The sequence below is a fragment of the Brachyistius frenatus genome, unplaced genomic scaffold (assembly GCF_029030835.1).
Source record: "Brachyistius frenatus isolate BFR_SWC_R1_liver_20210118 unplaced genomic scaffold, ASM2903083v1 Contig_308, whole genome shotgun sequence".
Classification (NCBI taxonomy): domain Eukaryota; kingdom Metazoa; phylum Chordata; class Actinopteri; family Embiotocidae; genus Brachyistius; species Brachyistius frenatus.
This window is the reverse complement of record NW_027210907.1, coordinates 97,336-115,033: the sequence shown is the minus strand read 5'-3', so window position 1 is coordinate 115,033 and position 17,698 is coordinate 97,336.

Here is a 17,698-nt window from a genome sequence, read left to right as displayed (position 1 = left end):
GACCCATGACAAGTCAGTGAAAAAATAAAAACAGGCTTCTCAGAGGATTTACAAAACACAAACATATCTGGCACCAAACGCAGTCAGCCAAACAAGCAGAGGAGAGACCTCCATCCACAGTGGAGGAGGGAAATACCGCAGCATCACACAGCTCTCCGGAGGGCTCTCAGCAGACGGGCAGATGGCATCAGAAACCCCTGCAGGTACATGCAGGATGTCTCCAATACTGGAATTCAGTAGGTGCTGTGCAGTGCCTGGGAATCTGTGTTATCATGGCAGGGCAGCATCGACTTTACAGTAATACTACAAATGTAGCCGCAACCGTATCTGGAAGAAAGGCTGCCTGCCGAGTGACACCGTATCCATGATAGTTTGTTGTCACGTGACCTAGGAATGTGATTGGTCAGGTGATGGCAGGTGTGTTTAAGATAAGGCTGCTAGCTCATGAATAATTTAGACCTTCGAATAGGTTTAAGAATGAACTTCCGAGCTTGACCGAGCTGCAGTTGCTTTACGGGTGAGTGTGCTGCAGGTAAATTTGATGATGTCAGTGGGAAATTCAAGTGACAATTGAATTCAGTAACTAGCTGTAGTATACGTACTGTAGGAGGGCGTGTCACTTATATTATCAAGGATAGATGTTCTTCTTTATGTTTTGAGCACCCATTATTTTACACTTTCTGTGACAGTAGTGAACCTTGAGGACAACAGGACATGAGACACGCTGTGCAGCAGTAAGGAGGAACTGGAAGGGCTAAAAGTCCAGCTGGCTGGCTTAAAACAAAGTTTGAATTTGAAATGTAGTGAAATATTTCACAAATTCCCTCTCGCTTTGCTCTTTTTTTCCCCTCTTAACCTGTTTCATTGTATTGCTTTTATTCAATGCTTACAAATTTCCTTATAGGTTACGATCTAAGTCACATACTCAGTTCAGCTGGATTTTCTTTCTGAGTTTTCAGGAGAAGGTTTAGACATTTTAGTTCCACTTTGGCATATATGTCAGCTGTCATATGACGATATCCATTGCTCCACAAATGTACCATATATTTGAGGAATTTTAGAAACCACAGAATGGACTGACTGACTGACGCTGAGGTCTGAACCAAACCAACGCCGGACTGAGCCTGTTTGCTTTCCTGGGACCCGTTCCTCGAGCTGCCCATGTCAGGTGGGGTGCCGGGTCACCAATTACTTTGTGAGGCTGAGAAAGTAGCAAAGAGCTGCCCTGAGCTGCCATGTTGTGTTAGCATCATGCTGCTGGCAAGTAGGTAAGTAATGCCTGATTTCAGTTCAGTGAACCTGCTCTCTGTTCTCAAAGGAGCTTTAATACGCTTATGTCCCTCCTTGAGATCGGTTTGTAACTATGACTATTTATGAGCGCTCAGTCCACCGTATGGACAGAGTGCCACCAGGTGCCAGTATCACAGCAGGGGGTGATTTTTTTTTTTAAATTTAATGCTCTCATTAACTGATTTTAGTACACAAATGACAAGTGTGCTACACTTTAAAGATGAACTTTAGGGACTTGATATATACTCTTTATTATATCCAATATTTATGAGCACAATTAACATTCAGAGTTTGAATCTGAGTGCAAAACAGAAGTTTGAAGGACAGTGATACAGAAGGCACAGACAAGATAAAACAGTATATATAGCAAGGACAAGTAAATGTAGATCCAACACATAAAAAATTATATGATTAGGAAAGAGCCTAAGAAAGAAAATTAAGTTGTTTTTCAAAGATCAGTTTTATTTTCCATTGGTGATCGGTTGGTCTTTGCAAATCAAATGACCATAGATTCATGTGAAAGTGATATTACTGAGTTTCTTTTATACCATGATGTTATTGTGGGTTAAACAATTTCTTCATGAAATATAAATGATCTGAAATATTCTTTTAGATGCTTAGAAATAAACATAAAATACATGATGGGACATGCCATCTATCAGTGATTTCTTTTTTTTTTGTTGGCCTTTGTGGTCACTTCTGCTGAGACTAGAAAAGGGAAACAAATTTAAAACTGAAGAGTCTCACGTATCCAGTTGAAAGATTTTTATGAAGAAAAACACTATTAAAGGAACAGTTCGTAGGATTCATTGGCTGCACACCTCCTCCCCTCACACTCCATTTCAAAGCACGGAAGAGAAACTACGGTGGACGTGAAACTGCAAATCTAGAATCTAGTGTTTGGTTTGTCCCTTCTGGGCTACTGTAGAAACATGGCGGCTCCATGGAAAAAGATCCGGCTCCCTATGTAGACATGAAGAGCTCTTTCTAAGATCTATACGTTTTGATCTACTATATATATATATATATATATATCCCATTAAATTACACTCTGGGCCTTTAAGGTGTCGTGATGATGGTTGCCCTTCTTTCTGATTCAGTTACTGTCAATGTGTTTTTCTACGTGAGGTCGAGGTCTCAACTTCTTGTTTGCTTTTTCAAGACAGGAGCAAGAAGCGACCCCCCGCTACAGGTGTTTACTTGGGAAATAATGAGGACATCTTGCCGTAAATAGATGATTATACCAATGCTACCATATGCCGCATGTTGCAGCGATTAATCCAGTTCACTCTGCTCAGCTTTGTAACATCCAGACGGGAAAAGAAAGACCGGACCGTGAGGAGGAACGCCGACGTTTACCAGAGAGGAATACATTTTACGTAATCCCCGTTCATTCATAAAAATGTCATCCACGTTGTATTGCTCACAGTGAAAATCTCCCACGTCACACACCGCGCCGCTGTGTCTCTGTGAACGTAACTGTACTCTCTTTTCATAATCCGTACAGCGGAGAGTCACTCGGCCCTGCCAAACTCCCATAATTGCAAAAACAGCATTTCATTTCCTAATAATGGCTCAATGTCAAGTCCAATTCGGTCTGCTTGTTAAGCGGCAGCAATTACCGAAACGTACATGTGCAGACAACTCCTCCAGTGGGTGATAATAAGCCACTTTCATTGTTACAGACCCTGACCAAACTCGGAGTGGGGAACACGTGAAGCAAAGATAATGCGGCCGGTCGAGCGTGAGTGTGTACAAAACCCCAGCAATCATTCTTGGAGAAAACCCCTCAGCTATGACAAAGGCAGGTCCAACTGGGTTAAGGTGATTCCACTTTAATAGCGCTGGGATCCCTAACCACAACACCAGACAACAATAGGAAATACAGCTGCTGGTTTGAGAAAGTCACCTCCTTTTTGAAAATAAGAGGCTGCGTCCGGGTTGACTGGCTGCTGGTGTTTAGGAATCGGAGGATTTGAGAGTTCCTTTGTGGCGTTTTTCCTTCTGTTGGTTTGTTTGGGGTGCTCTCCTCCAGCGTGACGGTCAGAGGTCACCGTGCAACGAGGCCACACAAGGCTTCCGTCTGACCCGCGGGCCCGCGTGAAGAATCGTGTTTGCTGACATGTTCCTCTTGTGTTCATTTGTTTTCATGTATCTCTGCAACGCTCCGATACGCTCGGCGATCAAAGCGTGAGATGGCATCGAGTCACAGGAGGCCTGGTGGCACATAGGAGCAGAACGGACCATTTCAATTAAAGTTGTTATTGTTTTATAATTATTCTTGTTAAATATTTTAATCTCAACCTCATGATGGAAGTAAAGGAAAAGTCAGAAGATCGACAAAAGTCGTTAGGGTTGATAATCTGAATTATTGATGATTTGAGTGGTGCTGCCTTAATGTCATGCATCTTAGCAGTGTAATAGTCCGATATAAATTTGGTGTATAAGAGAGTGACTCTCTCAACTGTGTTAAAAAAAAACAAAAAAGCAACGGTGTCCCTCTTCTGTTTTCGTGATTGTTGGATACTGAAACCTTCTGCTGGGCTGCGATGGCTTTTTATGAAGGAAACGTCCTTTGTAAAAGTTGCCCACTTTGTAACCTCAATGTAAAAAAGGCTCCTCCAGGCATCATTCTCCTTTTCTGGTTTTCTACAAATTCAACATGTGAGCTCACATTTACTCAAATAACACGACGATCAGTTGCATCAGACTCCGAGTGCTGAACTATATCTGCATTACTAATCATAATCTTCCCTGTTAGACAAGATGATTTATTAGTTGGGGCTACATCTGAGCCTGTACGGTGATTTATTGCAAGGTCTGAATTCACCACTCTGTCAAATCTCGTTCTCCCGGACTGAATGGAAACAGACCCAATTCGCAACGTAAAAATTCAACCCGACAGCCACCGAAACGCGAGAGGAGCTGATTCTGGACAAAATGCGGATAGGCAAAATTTGTAATAATGTGCCGTGACGTGCGATTTCTCAAGTCTGAATTTAGAAAGACGACGTTAGCGGGAAATAAATGCGTTCGTCTGTGAGGAAATCCAAGTATGAAATATAACAGAGACACTTTTGGATTCCCTTCACTCAGGAAATGGACTCGGCTCAAAACAGTTTTTGTAGTTTACGTAACTGCTGGAGTTGTTTTGTAACACTTTTACAGGTATTCAGTTTATGCAGGTACAAAATAAAATCTTGATTAGATTTAATAATTATGTTAATGCTTAATTGTTGCTATAAAAACTACAAACTGCTGGAGAGTCACGTGAAGGTGTTGGAAGTGTATACAGCACTATAAAAAAAAACAACTGAATTTTCTTCATAGAATAATGTGAAAGAATTATGAGTTTTATGTGCACAAAATAAAAATCATGTTAGATAGAAAAACGTAGAACGATACCGATTCGCTGTCAGTAAAACAGGGCGGGTCCACGGAAAAATCTGAAACAGCTAATTGAAGAGCAGCTGCAGGTCACGTGGTTGCCAAAAGCTGAAGGATTTGCGTTCACTGTCGTTTGGCCGGCGTCCGCGCACCAGGAAGTAGACGATGAATGATCACTACCAGGTGCATTTTACCTGCAAACTATTATTATATAATTAATGTATGTTTTACATGTTAAAGTAGTATTTTTTTATTTCTCTCAACGTTGGTAGTATTAACAAACCACCATTGCTTTTGAGGTAGCACAAAAAAAATAAATAAGAAAAATGTTGAGAACAACAAATGAGTTGGATTTTGTTTGAATTGTTTGATTTGACCAGTTGGGTAAAATGGTGGAATTTGATTGGTTGATGTCCAGGAAGGGACTGAGAACCAGGAAGTCTTCCAAGAAGTCCTTTTTCTGCAGATGTCTCCTGATAACAAGGTCTAAGTCTTCTTTGCTTAGAGAACATTTATTCATATTTTAGCATCATGTTGAGTTATAGTTATTTTCTTTTCTTTGTGTGTCTGCTAACGAGCACTTGTCAGTGTGTATGTCAGGTGTGTTTCATTTGTTTGTTGAGCTGTTCACAGACTCTGGTTGGTTACTAAAGATAAGTCTGGTTCTGTGTTGGGCTGCAGAACTTTCAAAGGTAAAAAAAAACAAAAAACTTCAAACAATTCTCAGGCTGTGTGATTGATCCAGTTTGAGGGTGTTCAGGTACTGACGGTACCAGGAGCTTCCCCAGTGTATAAATATGAATAAACAGACTTTCCTACATGGACTTAAATTCACTGTGTCAGAGAGCAGGAATATGTTGGCTCATGATCAGGTGTTGCGTTTCACTGCTTTCATATTTTCTGCCTCTTTTGGGCTCGAGGCCTTGAACTCGGTAACATGAAGCATTTTTTGATGTTCTTGTGTTTTCATTGCTGTGTTTGCAGTTAGTGTATTTGTTGGGCGAGTCGTTTCTAAGCACGTTTTTGCCGTAATATTCAATATAATAGTAGTATAGAAATATATTTGCAGCTTTTCCTCTGTCAAACCTTTATTGACTTTAATTGCTGTCACCTGTGGCCTCGTAGTGTCTGATGGGAATTTGGGAATGTTCCTCTTTGGAGAGTTTTTTCATCTTCTTTTCAGAGCAAGTAAAATTTCTTACTTTCACCACAAAGTAATGTCAAACCTAAATCTTGTAGCTCTAAAAAAAACAAAAAACTCCCACTTTCTTAGTGGTGTATATATATAAAGTTTGACAGGCGTTCAGGTGTATTTTCACACTTCCCAGTGGCTCATGAACGCACCATGAAAGCTCTGAGAGAAGACACTTTGTAAAATCACATTGTGAAAAATAACTTTTGTTTCATCCGTAAAGTGTGAAGCGGATTAATCACGTGCAGTTTAATGAAGGGAAACTGATGCAGTGGCACATTTACTGAAAAAAATGTTTTTACTTCATAAATAAAACTAAGCTATATTGATTTCATGCAGATTAACTGCGATAGAAATGAGTACAGACTGTGTGGAACTGGAGCACAGCTTTGTTGTTTACCATGACTTGTTTCATCCCGTTGTGTTTTTGAAAGCTCCATCGAGTTTTACATGAACAAATTCATTTTACATGAATTTTGTTCCTCGGTTAAAATGGCCTCCACGATTTTAAAATTCTGGGATTGAAACAAGAAAACTTTGCACAATCGTTTTCTTTCTTTAACATGTTGGGCCAATCTTGTAGATTTAGGAAATGATGGTTAAGATTTTTATTGGTATGTATAGTGGAGATTATCTTTTTGCCTTTTAGCAAAGGTACAATGTTTTTCTCTGTGCTTAAACTTGATCTTTTATACCTATTGTTTTAAAGTATGAGTTTGATGCTCTCCTGTATTTTTCTTATTGTCACCAAATCTGATCTGTAAATACTCAAATCCATGTGTTACATCCAAGAGAGCTAGAGGCAGGGGAAGAAAGGGAGATTTGTTGAGCACAAGAAAACAGAATAACATCTTTTGAACCTCAGGCACACAAGATATATAACCGGTGTTTTGAAAATTTGGCATTAACTGGCGTATAGATATCTGAAGAATAATTCCCTGCTTTCGTGCCATGAACAAGCAACAAAACATATTTTTTCTTTGGCTTTTTAAAATACATTCCTCTTTGGCAACACGATAATACAACAGACTTACGTTACCGTTCTCCAAGCCATCCCTCCTCTCACAGTCGGGGATTCTCCCATATGAGCTATTCTCAGCAAAGCACAGTCTAGACACTGCCAAATTTAAAGCTAGAATAAAACATAAAGCACAATTGAAATAAGTGTCCTTGATCTTAATGCACATTATCGCTGTGTCCCAGGGATAAAAACACTTAAAAGTCAGTCATGAAGAAGAGAGAGCCCAAGGGCTCTTTAGGCTGGGTACATGTCCGTGATGCACCCAGCTACTTTAGCTGTCATGCAGCAATATCTCAGAGCCTTCGCCGGGTGCACTGATGCTTGGCTTAAGCCATTTAGCAGCGCCCTGGTTAACTGAAACCGACAAAACTTCTGATTCCAGCCTGATCTTAGAATAACACCCCTGGCGATTGTGAAGCTGTCTTTTCCCATTTCATCCGGTGCGGTCCCACAACTGCATTTGAAGCTGACACAAATGCAGAGGCGGATGCCTCGCGATGTTACAACTGTTGCCCAGAGAATTGAATTAAATGGAAAACATTAAAAAGAGAAATCAGATCTGGCTGACAGTTGTAGAAGAATAAAAAGGGGGCTTGCTATTGCTTGGAGAGAGTGCCAGACTGAAGGGCGCAGAAGAGGCCTAACATGAATAAAATACGATGGCATTTGGCCACTTAAAGCCAATGGGGGCTCCAAAGGGTAGAAGTGTTGGATGATTCCAGTCTAATATTTGCCAAGAGTTGCTCTTTGCACAAAGTAGTTGCCCGGAATCATTCAGAGCAGCGATGAGATGTTTACAGCTGAGTAGAAATGTTAACAAAGGGCACGTTGGAAGTCAAATTTGCTCGTGACACTGAACACAATTTCACAAAATGTTACAGCTACAATGCTGGTGGAGTGTGAGGCATGCTAAAAATGTAATGTTGCAGATTGAGTTGAGAAAATGCCATTTTCCATTGTGTAGCTCCTCAGTTTTAACCTGCAGAGGCTGCCAAACCTTTCAGACCACTATGTACCAAACCAAATATGCCAAATAACTACTTCTTTCCCACGGCAGATACTAATAATTTTTTTCACAGAATAAGATGAATTAATTTAACAATCTACAGAAATAGCTTCAGAAAAGCAAAAATAATAACCGCACAAGACAAAGAATTTACATCTCTTGCTGGAAAAGCTGCCACTTGGTGGCTCAACCCACAACTCCTCTTCACTGTTGAAAGATTCATTTGAGCTGTCAGGTCCAGCGTTGTACCCTGACTTTCAAATGGGTTTTTTGGACCTTGTTCCCATTAAAGAAAAATGTCCCCCTCGGCTTGCTAAAATCAATGACTGCGGAGCGCGACTGTGTCAAGCCAACGTTAACATTTTGCAAAGTCACAATCATGATGAAGCACAAGCGTCTTTTATTTCTAAAATATTTAAAATGATTAACAGCTGATTTTTGCATTGCTGTAATGTGATGTGTATGCAATAATAATTTTGTGTGATAAAATGAAATGAAATGAAATTGTTTTGGACCAGTTGGAGTGCAATTATTTGTCCTTTCTGCAATACTCTTGCCTACCACAAGGTGGCTCCTCATGTACCACCGGTGGAACGTAGGCTGACCACGGTTTGGGAGTAGTTGCTCTCCTGCAAAATACATCCTGGTAAACATCAGGCGGTACAAATTATAAATGTGGCAGGAACACAACAGCATGCCCTCTTCAGAGCTTAAATCCTCATCTTGCCCACTACTGTCAGTTTCATCCTCGTCTTCATGTCTGAGAGATGCTCACAAACTGTCACTGCACATATTTTCGTCCTTACAGACATATTGTATTACATATGTATAACGCTAACTTGTCTGACACAATAACAGGAGCAGCGACTGTACAGCCGTATGCTGATTCCATGCTATTCTAAATATATTTCATGTTTTTGCTCAATAGGAGAAATCAACATAATTGCAAAGACCAAACGACCTGAACTCATGTTCACTTTCAAACCTGTTGACATGTCTTTGTGTTTTTCAGCAGATGGAGTTTGGAGTCATGGAGACATGGACCACCGGATGAAGACCGAGGATGCCAAGTCCCATGATGCACTGTGAGTAAACCTTAATTTAAGATTTAAAAAAAAAAAAAAAATACTAGTAACAGAAACACCCAAATAATACCATCAAGAAAAGTCTAAAAAAAAGAAAAAGAGAAGTGCTTTTGTACGACTATATACTTGTTTTTCTGTGCTGACGTATCACAACTGTGTTGTTTGTGGCATGCAGCAGATTCGAGACAACAGCACAGCAACCAGACAATTTGTAAAACAAATGTAGTTTAAAAAGGCCAGTGTTTCCGTCACAGCATGCTCATGCTAACAACTTAATCAAGCATAGTCCTGTGCACATGAACTTTAAGCTCGTATTAGTCGTCAAAAGAGATCTGCTGCTAGGTGCAGTGAGCTAATTACGTGATGATAAATCTCCCATGGCACGAGGTAATTTCTCAGTGCTCTTTAAAGATAGTAGAGGATATGGCAGATAACTGCTTGAAGCCTTTGCGAATCAGCAGCGGCTAAGCTAAATGTGGCAGCAAGTGTCAGGCCAAATCAATACACGCTTCCCAGGATTCCTTTGGTGCCATAATCCAGGCTGTGGTGGGCACTGACCCTGCGGAGGCCCGGCCTCTTGTTTTCTTGCCCTGTTTTTTCAAAAGCAGCTGCACTTATGGATATGACAGTATTGAGCACAAGCTAATTACCTTTTTTTTTTTTTTTTTTTTTTGAGATGAGAGTTTGTGCTGTAAACCGCTTAGCTCATAGCTGAGGCATGTTGAAACCTCTCTTCCCAACGGCGGGCAGCTATATCGCCTTTGGGAACTGGAATATGCAGAATTTACACCAAGGTGTTTTCAAAAATTGGTGATGACTTCAGGCAGAAACGCTACGCAGTTTAGCTCTGAAACTGATCTCTTAATGTGTGGGTGCATAGATGATATATGTGTCAAAAATTGCCTTTGGACATACAGGTTTGGTTAACTATTTCACCTCCGAAATTTGACCGGCATGAGCTGCATTTAGCAGATGTTTCTTTGGTAGAAGCCCTCGCTGTCTTCCAGCTGATTTCACAGATCCCATTAAGTCATAATCTTGTGTTATTTGCCTTAAAATAACAGGAGATAATTCTGGCATGAAGTTAATCAGCCATAAAATTGAGGAATCTCTGACTAACTGAACTGCACTGCAGCAAGGAGGATAGTTTGTGTGCAAAAATTAAAAAATTTGTAATGTTAACATTTGGTTTAAAACCTATACCTCCTGCGAGTTTTGAATTGCTTTTCTTTGTTTTAACAGGAGACCACAAATAAAGCCTCGTCTCCTTTCCTTCACCCACCAGGAGAGATCATTTAATCCAGGACGAGGAACTGGAGGTGTGTGTGGAGGAGGATTTCCAGAACATCACATCTTCCCTGGTAAGCGGTACTCACTTACTTAAGCCATCAAGCCAGTCATTAAAAATGTAAAATTACCGTTTTTAAAGTGGAACATGATTCTACTCTGCGCTCACGAGGCAGTGAAGCGCGATGTTTGCATATGAAATGCACTTGGTCATCCCCCTGGCAACAGGGAAGGAAAAGGTGCATGAACTGAAATGAGAGCAGATTGCTTTTATTCTTTATTTAGAGAGTTATTCTCAACGCCGTGTCACATTGTAAAAAAATCCCTCCTGCTAATTTGAGGTTGTTGGAAGAAAACGTTGAAGGCTTTTGGTCTCTGTGGGGAAGTATGAAAAGCGATCATGTTTTATCTTTTCTTTTGTAAACATGCTGCAGATTTGGACAAATATTCTCTTTACATTTAAATATAAAATTGCAATAGGCGAGCAAACAGCAACTACAGGTGTGTGTGAGAAGTTCAATGGTTTCGTTAACAGGGTCCTTGATGAAACGCGCTCTTGTTCACACTAATGTTTGGCCCTGGGCTGAGTCCATACATTTAAATGTACTTGGATTCATGTGTTCCGGATGTGTTGAGTGTAATGTGTTCCATATTGCAAATTTCCTGCGCAAACAGTGTATTCAGTTCCTTCAGCATCTCCTTTACATGGTCCTCTGTGAGGACCAGAGCTTCACCCACGTTTGCTGCTGATTATTTGTAATATTAGCTCATCCCAGAATAAGCAGCAACATGCTGTTAAGTAGCCCGACAAGATATTGCAGCAGGAGTGCCAAAGATCATTTTAACCAATTTGTTTGTTTGTCCACCAACCAGCCTAATATTAGACATTTTTACTATTTATGACAGTATCTATCCACCGCTCTGTGATTTGTTTCAATTACAATTCAATGGATTACCATAAACTTTGGTGCAGTTAGTCGTGATCCCCAGAGGATGAAACCTGCTGACTTTGGCGATGCCCTGACTTTTCCTCAAGCCCCACCGCAAAGTTGACATTTCTGGTTTTGAGTGAAACACCCACAGCTTTGATTTATGACTAAAAACCTGCAAAAACGAATTCAGATTTTTGCTAATTGGCAAATGTTCGCATGGTAACACCCTGAGCTATGTAGCTTTTTAACATCGTGAACATTGCTTCAAATGAGCATGAATTCATTTTTCGTTTGTTTTGAAAGTAAAGTGAACCTTCACGCTCGACTTTAAAAAGCAGAATTAAGATTTGAAGCATCCGTCTTTTAATTGTATTCTGAACTCTCAAATATTTTAGTATTTGCTTCAAAATCCATATCGTTTCAGTTGGACAAGTAACGGAAAGAAAATGCACATCCCGAGGTCAGTCACCCTTTCATTCCTTTTATTAAAAGTCGTATTTGTGGCCTAAACGATCAAGCATTTTCACAGCTTCCTAAAGCTCGCATTTGTGGAGCAACTTTCTCCCTGAGAATTAAAAGGCACAAATCATTTCCCCCCTCTTGTCATCATCAATCATAATTACGCAACAATTTCTTCACCTTGGATCAATTTGTGCCATCAAGATCAAACAGTGGCGTTAATAGGCACCCAGATTTCTCTAAAGTTAATCTATATCATGTGGTGTGACCGCCGCTCTTTCAAGCCTCAAGTCAGCTCGTGTTGTATATTGTTTGTCAGTGCCACAGCTTTTTCCCTGCAGCTAACATGTAGATATACTGTTGTGTCTCATCTGTAAAATTGGACAGCCATTAGCACAGTTAGAGCGATGGAAAATGTACAAATTAATAGAACAACTGCAAAATAAGACATTTTCAAACAAATTTCTAATAGCGTGTATTAAGATTAGCATGATAAAAAAGATCTGCTCTTTAAATGTGGTCTCTCCCTTAATCACAATTGACAAGCGAACAAGCTCTAATCATCATTGTTCCAGTCACAACACAAACTGGGTCTTCAAAGGTTTCACCCCGGTGTAATTGCACCAAATTGCTCTCACCAGTGGAGTCAGTCAGCGGCTCTGTTTTCTGCCCTCTCTGCCTGTAAACAGGATGTTTGAATATGTTATGAATGGATGTTGTAAATTGGGCGGTTAGGATCGTGGAAAGAAATACTGAATCATCTCATGCCATTCATACCAGATGGACAAAAGCGGTGTGTGTGTGTGTGTGTAGCGGTGAGCCCGGCTTCACACAAAAAGGAGACCTTTTATAGTTCAAACATGCAAAACCTTTTTGTGGCATAAGATGACGCCAAACCTTAATTATTGGTCCAGTCAAACATCAGAGACGCACTAAAGGGCATTTGTGGATTTGACGGGCCGGTTCATTTTCTACAAACCTTTTTTATTCTGCATCAGTTTATTGTGATCTCCATGGTTCCTGTAAAAATGTTCAACGTGTACAACAATGCAGGAATAATCTACTTAACCTTAAAACGGTAAACATGGGATTTTAAAAGTTTTTAAAATGTACAAAAAAATTTGCTACAATAGAGGTCCACCTCATCTTTTCTGGGTGTTTTAACAGCCTCTCCAACTCTCCATCATCATCTCCAGCATGCCAGAAGGATCACGCTGATGAAAACATTGTGATGTAGTTGAAAGCCCCGGAAAAAGCAAAGCAAGTCGAACTTGATTTGGGATTTTTTTTTTGTCACACTGAAACAAAAATCCCCAAAAGACATAATGAGAATAAAACTGAAATAGAAATAGTCAAGATCCCTAAAAACTAAAGTGAAACTGACATGAAATAGTGAAATAATCCATAAATACCTGTTGTATGAAAAGTGAAACTACCCCCAATAAACACTCAACACACAATTAAAGCCTTTTTAAAAAAAAAATAAAAGCAACCGTTAGACACATTTTTAATGCATGTCAACCAGCCTGTTAACAGTCGGGTTTAGTTAAACTCTGGGCATTAGTTTGGCTTTGTTTTCCTGTGTTAGAATAAGACAAAACACCAGTTGGATTCCTCGGACAATTTGACCACATCACCCACATCTTATTGAACCACATCATAAACTTCCAGTGCTTAAAGGGCATTAGCATGCCTGTACCCAGGAGGTGTAACACTATAGTGTTGGGAAATACTGTAAGAAACAGCCTGCTGCAGATGAAAGGGCATGAGCCCATCGCTGCTCCTTACATAATGTGTTTGTAGTTAGCAGGAGGCAGTTGTTTCTTAGCCTCATGTACTGTAGTTTAAGCACCCTGTCACTTTAAACTAGCGTGATCTGAAATTTTGCCGGCTGACTGCTGAGAATGCTAATGCCCCGAGAGTCGTATCCTGTGGCTCTTTTTGGCTCAAATGAAACCCAGAGAGACACAAGGAAGAGCTGGGCAGCAGCAGTAGCCCCGCCCGCTCGAGAAAAGGCTGGTAATGTAATCCTTTGACAAGTTTGTTGGGATCACAGAGTTGGTAATACGGGCCTGTAACTCCAAACACAAGTCATTTCTCACAACTATGACCAATAGTGAATCCATAGCCAAGACATGAGGCTTTTTGATGCTCAGGAGTACAAACGCAGGCTGGATTGGTAGATTTTTTTTTTTACAGTGTGTCGACTTTTTAAAGCTGTAAATTCTTCCATGACGTCTTATTTAGATCTGGAACGTTAAACTTCTCGAGCCAACAATTGGCTGCTGACTGGGTGATTATCGTATAATTCTTTGATTGGTGACGTGTCTTTTTTGGGAAAAAAACCCCACCAAATAATGTGATGCAGACGGCTTTGGGACTTTAACTGTGTTCAAATGCAGCCTGTTTTTATATTAGCAGTAAGCAGCTATGAAAAATAATAATAGATTATATCACAGCGAATATTTGTTAGCATCACAAGCTTTAAACCTGATTTTTTTTGTACATTTTCTGCCTTTTTGTTTGCCAATTTCTAAAGTAAAGATAATTATTTTCAGCAACAGGAGTAAACAAGGGCAATGGTTGCCGAAAAACCTTACCAAATGACAATGAATATTTTTCTTTATTAATTTAGTAAGTGGTAAACTATTCATGAGCAGCCAGGACACGTTCTCGGGATACCCATTTGAAAACTTGAACTAACATGACAGCAGAGTCTGTTACAGTGGATTCACATTTACAGCAGAAATCATTGTTGTTCTGTTAGCATCGGCTCCTGGCAAAAAAAAGGAAAAAAGATCTGTCAGGACAGCCTTAGTGTTTTACAGCTCAGAAGAAACACAATACATTTTATGCACTTTATTGTCACTGTTTATCAGCATCACTGTAATTTCCAGTTTGGCCCCAAAATTTTTTTACGCATGCAAGAAGTGTCTATGATTTTTGGCACCAGAGAGTGATCAAGAAAACACCAAACTGCTTTTTAAAGTTGGATTTGTCCATTCGCTGTTGATTAATAGGGAATATCTGACAAAGGTTTAGCCGACACGCTCGCAGCATTTTTTATTAAGCAGCTCCTTGTAGCGTAGGAACAAGTCGTTATAACAGACTTGAGTTTGATATCCCTATTCCCAATGAGGAATAACTGGTTTCTAATTTCCAAATGTGTGGGCGTTTAATGAGGCCTAAGACATTTTATTTTCCTGCTATAATGCTGTCTACAAAATTGTGCGCTGCTAAGTGTAATCATGCAATGCTATCTGGCACAGACACTCTCTGGCGGCAACGAGGCAAAACCTGCAGCCCAGAACTGCTCCACTTAAAGGAGGCTGATGTGAGAGGAGCAGACAGGCGAGAGTGGAAGGCCCTCCAGTCATGCAAAATGCAAGAGAAATATGACTTTATTACAGCTCCCTAATGGTGACATAACAATCTGTTCAGCCACTTCCCTCCAATTCTCCGAGCATTTTGGGAGAGTGCTTCAGTCTACGGGACAGGATGGGCTGGAAAATCTCTGTGTGAGTGAGTTTAAACACAATTGAGTTTGAAGTACGGCTTTGACCGGCTCATCTGTGACAGCTTTTTTTTTTAATATATATATATATTTATTCCTTGTTCTTCATGTCAGAGCAGTAAAAGTCCTGAAAGACAAAAATAAAACACAACAGGATGTGATGAGCTGTCAACGTTGATCATTGGAAGGATAACGCTGTCTGTGCTGCGTCGTATTTACTCCATAACCATTTGGAAAAATAGTTCAACACAAAGTTTGGCGAAAGTCTTGCGTCTTTGCATTAGTTAATCCTAAAGAGGGAGATATTGACCTGTAACATCGCCCACTGTCCTGCGTAGCAGCTGGTTGGAAGCCCAGTGGAGTTTACAATACCACTTCATATCAAAACAACACAATAGGCCGATTTCCTTTGACTGTTACAATAATAAACAAGTTGTTAACCTTGTGAAATAGTTGCATTTTGGTTTAAGTTCAGACCACAGACGGTATATAAAAGTGGACGTAGCGTCCGGGTCTAAAAATTGAGGCTAATTCGGAAGTGCCTTTAACGGCAATACCACCGAGGGCCACTAGGGGCTGGCTCCAAAAAGCCTCTGGCTCCATAGACTCCCGTTTATCATGAAATACAAAGTCATTATGGTGCAATTCGCTGAAGTGGCTCTTTCTTATTAGTTTTCTGGAGGTCCATCTAAAAACAATTATCCCATCATTAATTAGATATTAGGCCTCAAAAACATATTTTTGGGGATGTGTCTGTTTAATTGATAGCCAAATATCATCCAAATATCAGCATGGCACAATAGCCATTCACAAACGATGAGTGATGTCACTGTTGCCGCATGGTTTTTAGACACCAACACTACTTGGTAAGGTAGAAAAAAAGATCATGGTTGGCTTTCCTTTTTTTTTTTTTCTCTGTTCAAACCCCAATCGAGTGTTTTACCTCCAACATAAAGCAGCACAGATCCGGGTCGTAACCTTTTCAGGACAGCAGCACTGGATGCTCACTCTTTGATGCCCATGATGAAATTTTAACCAGGACCATTTTGCAGCTATCTATTTGTGGATTTAAGAGATAAATAAAAGAAACACAAACTCTCTGTTTTCTCTTTTGTAGGGTTGTGGAATTACAGTGGTGAATAATACATGGCTGAAAGCATCCGTCTCTCTGAGCTGCCTCCTCTCTCGGACACTGGGGGATCCCAAAGGCAAGTAAGCGCAGATATTTGTGAAGTGTTGTTTGATTTCGGAACAAACGGATGCTGTCAGTTCGCCTCACCTGTTTTTAAAAGCACTTTGCGCTGCAGACAAACTAACAGCGAGAATCACCTTTTGGCTTTGTAGTTTTGAGTTTCAACCTCTGATAATGGGGTAAAACTTTTAGTGACTAGCACCATGAGGAAAGCCACATGATTGTATTATGTATTGTATTGTATTATACACTTGTATTATGTCTTCTTAAGGTACTTTCTCAAATGCTTCTTAAGTTTAACATCTGAATACATATGACATATCAAGCATCAAAATCTCAACCGTTAACCACTTTATTACCTACTTTGCCCATCTTCTCTGTTTACACCTGTTAATTAACAATTTGCCACATATCATATGTTGGTGGCGTAGACAGACATGTGGTTTGTGTTTCCCGCTGGGACTTTGCACCCCTCTTGACCTTTTTAATAGCAACATTTCTGAGAGTTTCTCTGACTGGAAAACTTTATTCTGTGTCATTTCGATATGCTGTATAGTTCATGTTCAGTATTATATTATCATTAATTATAGCTTAACAAATTCTGACTATTTACACGTCAAAGCGAATTGTTTTATAGACTGTACATGAAATGTTGTGTTTAGCTGAATTGACGTAGACATTTGTTGACAGTCTGAAGCGAGCCGTGACCCTTGCAGCACATCAGTCATCCCAGCTGCTGATGAGTAATGTCGACAGCCGTGTTAATAGTAGTTTAGATAGCAGATGACAGGCTGCATGAGAGTCTGCTGAGCATCAGATCGTGATGCTGATGAGAGTTCAACCTCCGGCTGCTGTCATGATAGATCCACTTGTTGGCTAAAATGGATCTTCAGTTTGCGATCTCCACTTTATGCCAACGCACTCGTTCCATGATTGACACTTGACATTTACCGAATATAGCCGGTTGCTGTTTTGTTCCCATGAAGTCTGATATCCAGACTGTGTCTGTTGGGCTGTAATTAACCGAGCACTTAGTTTCGTTGCACCATCTGTATCTGCGTATCACTGAGTCACTGGATTTGTTGCAGATGAGCAGTTTGAACAAAAATAGCTGGACTGTTACAAATTGTGTTTCACTGGGGACTCCATCGAGGGCCAGAGAGCTGGTGAACGGGTCAGAGCTCTGGCACTGAGGCGGCATCGCTGTTTAGCTCTGATGTGACCAGTGTTGCTTCCTTCTTGGAGGGCAAGTGGAGCGGTAAGGCGTTTCGTTTGTTAGTCACTTTGAAAGCAATCGCACTGTGTGAGCACACAGACTCCAACGAGATCAGTT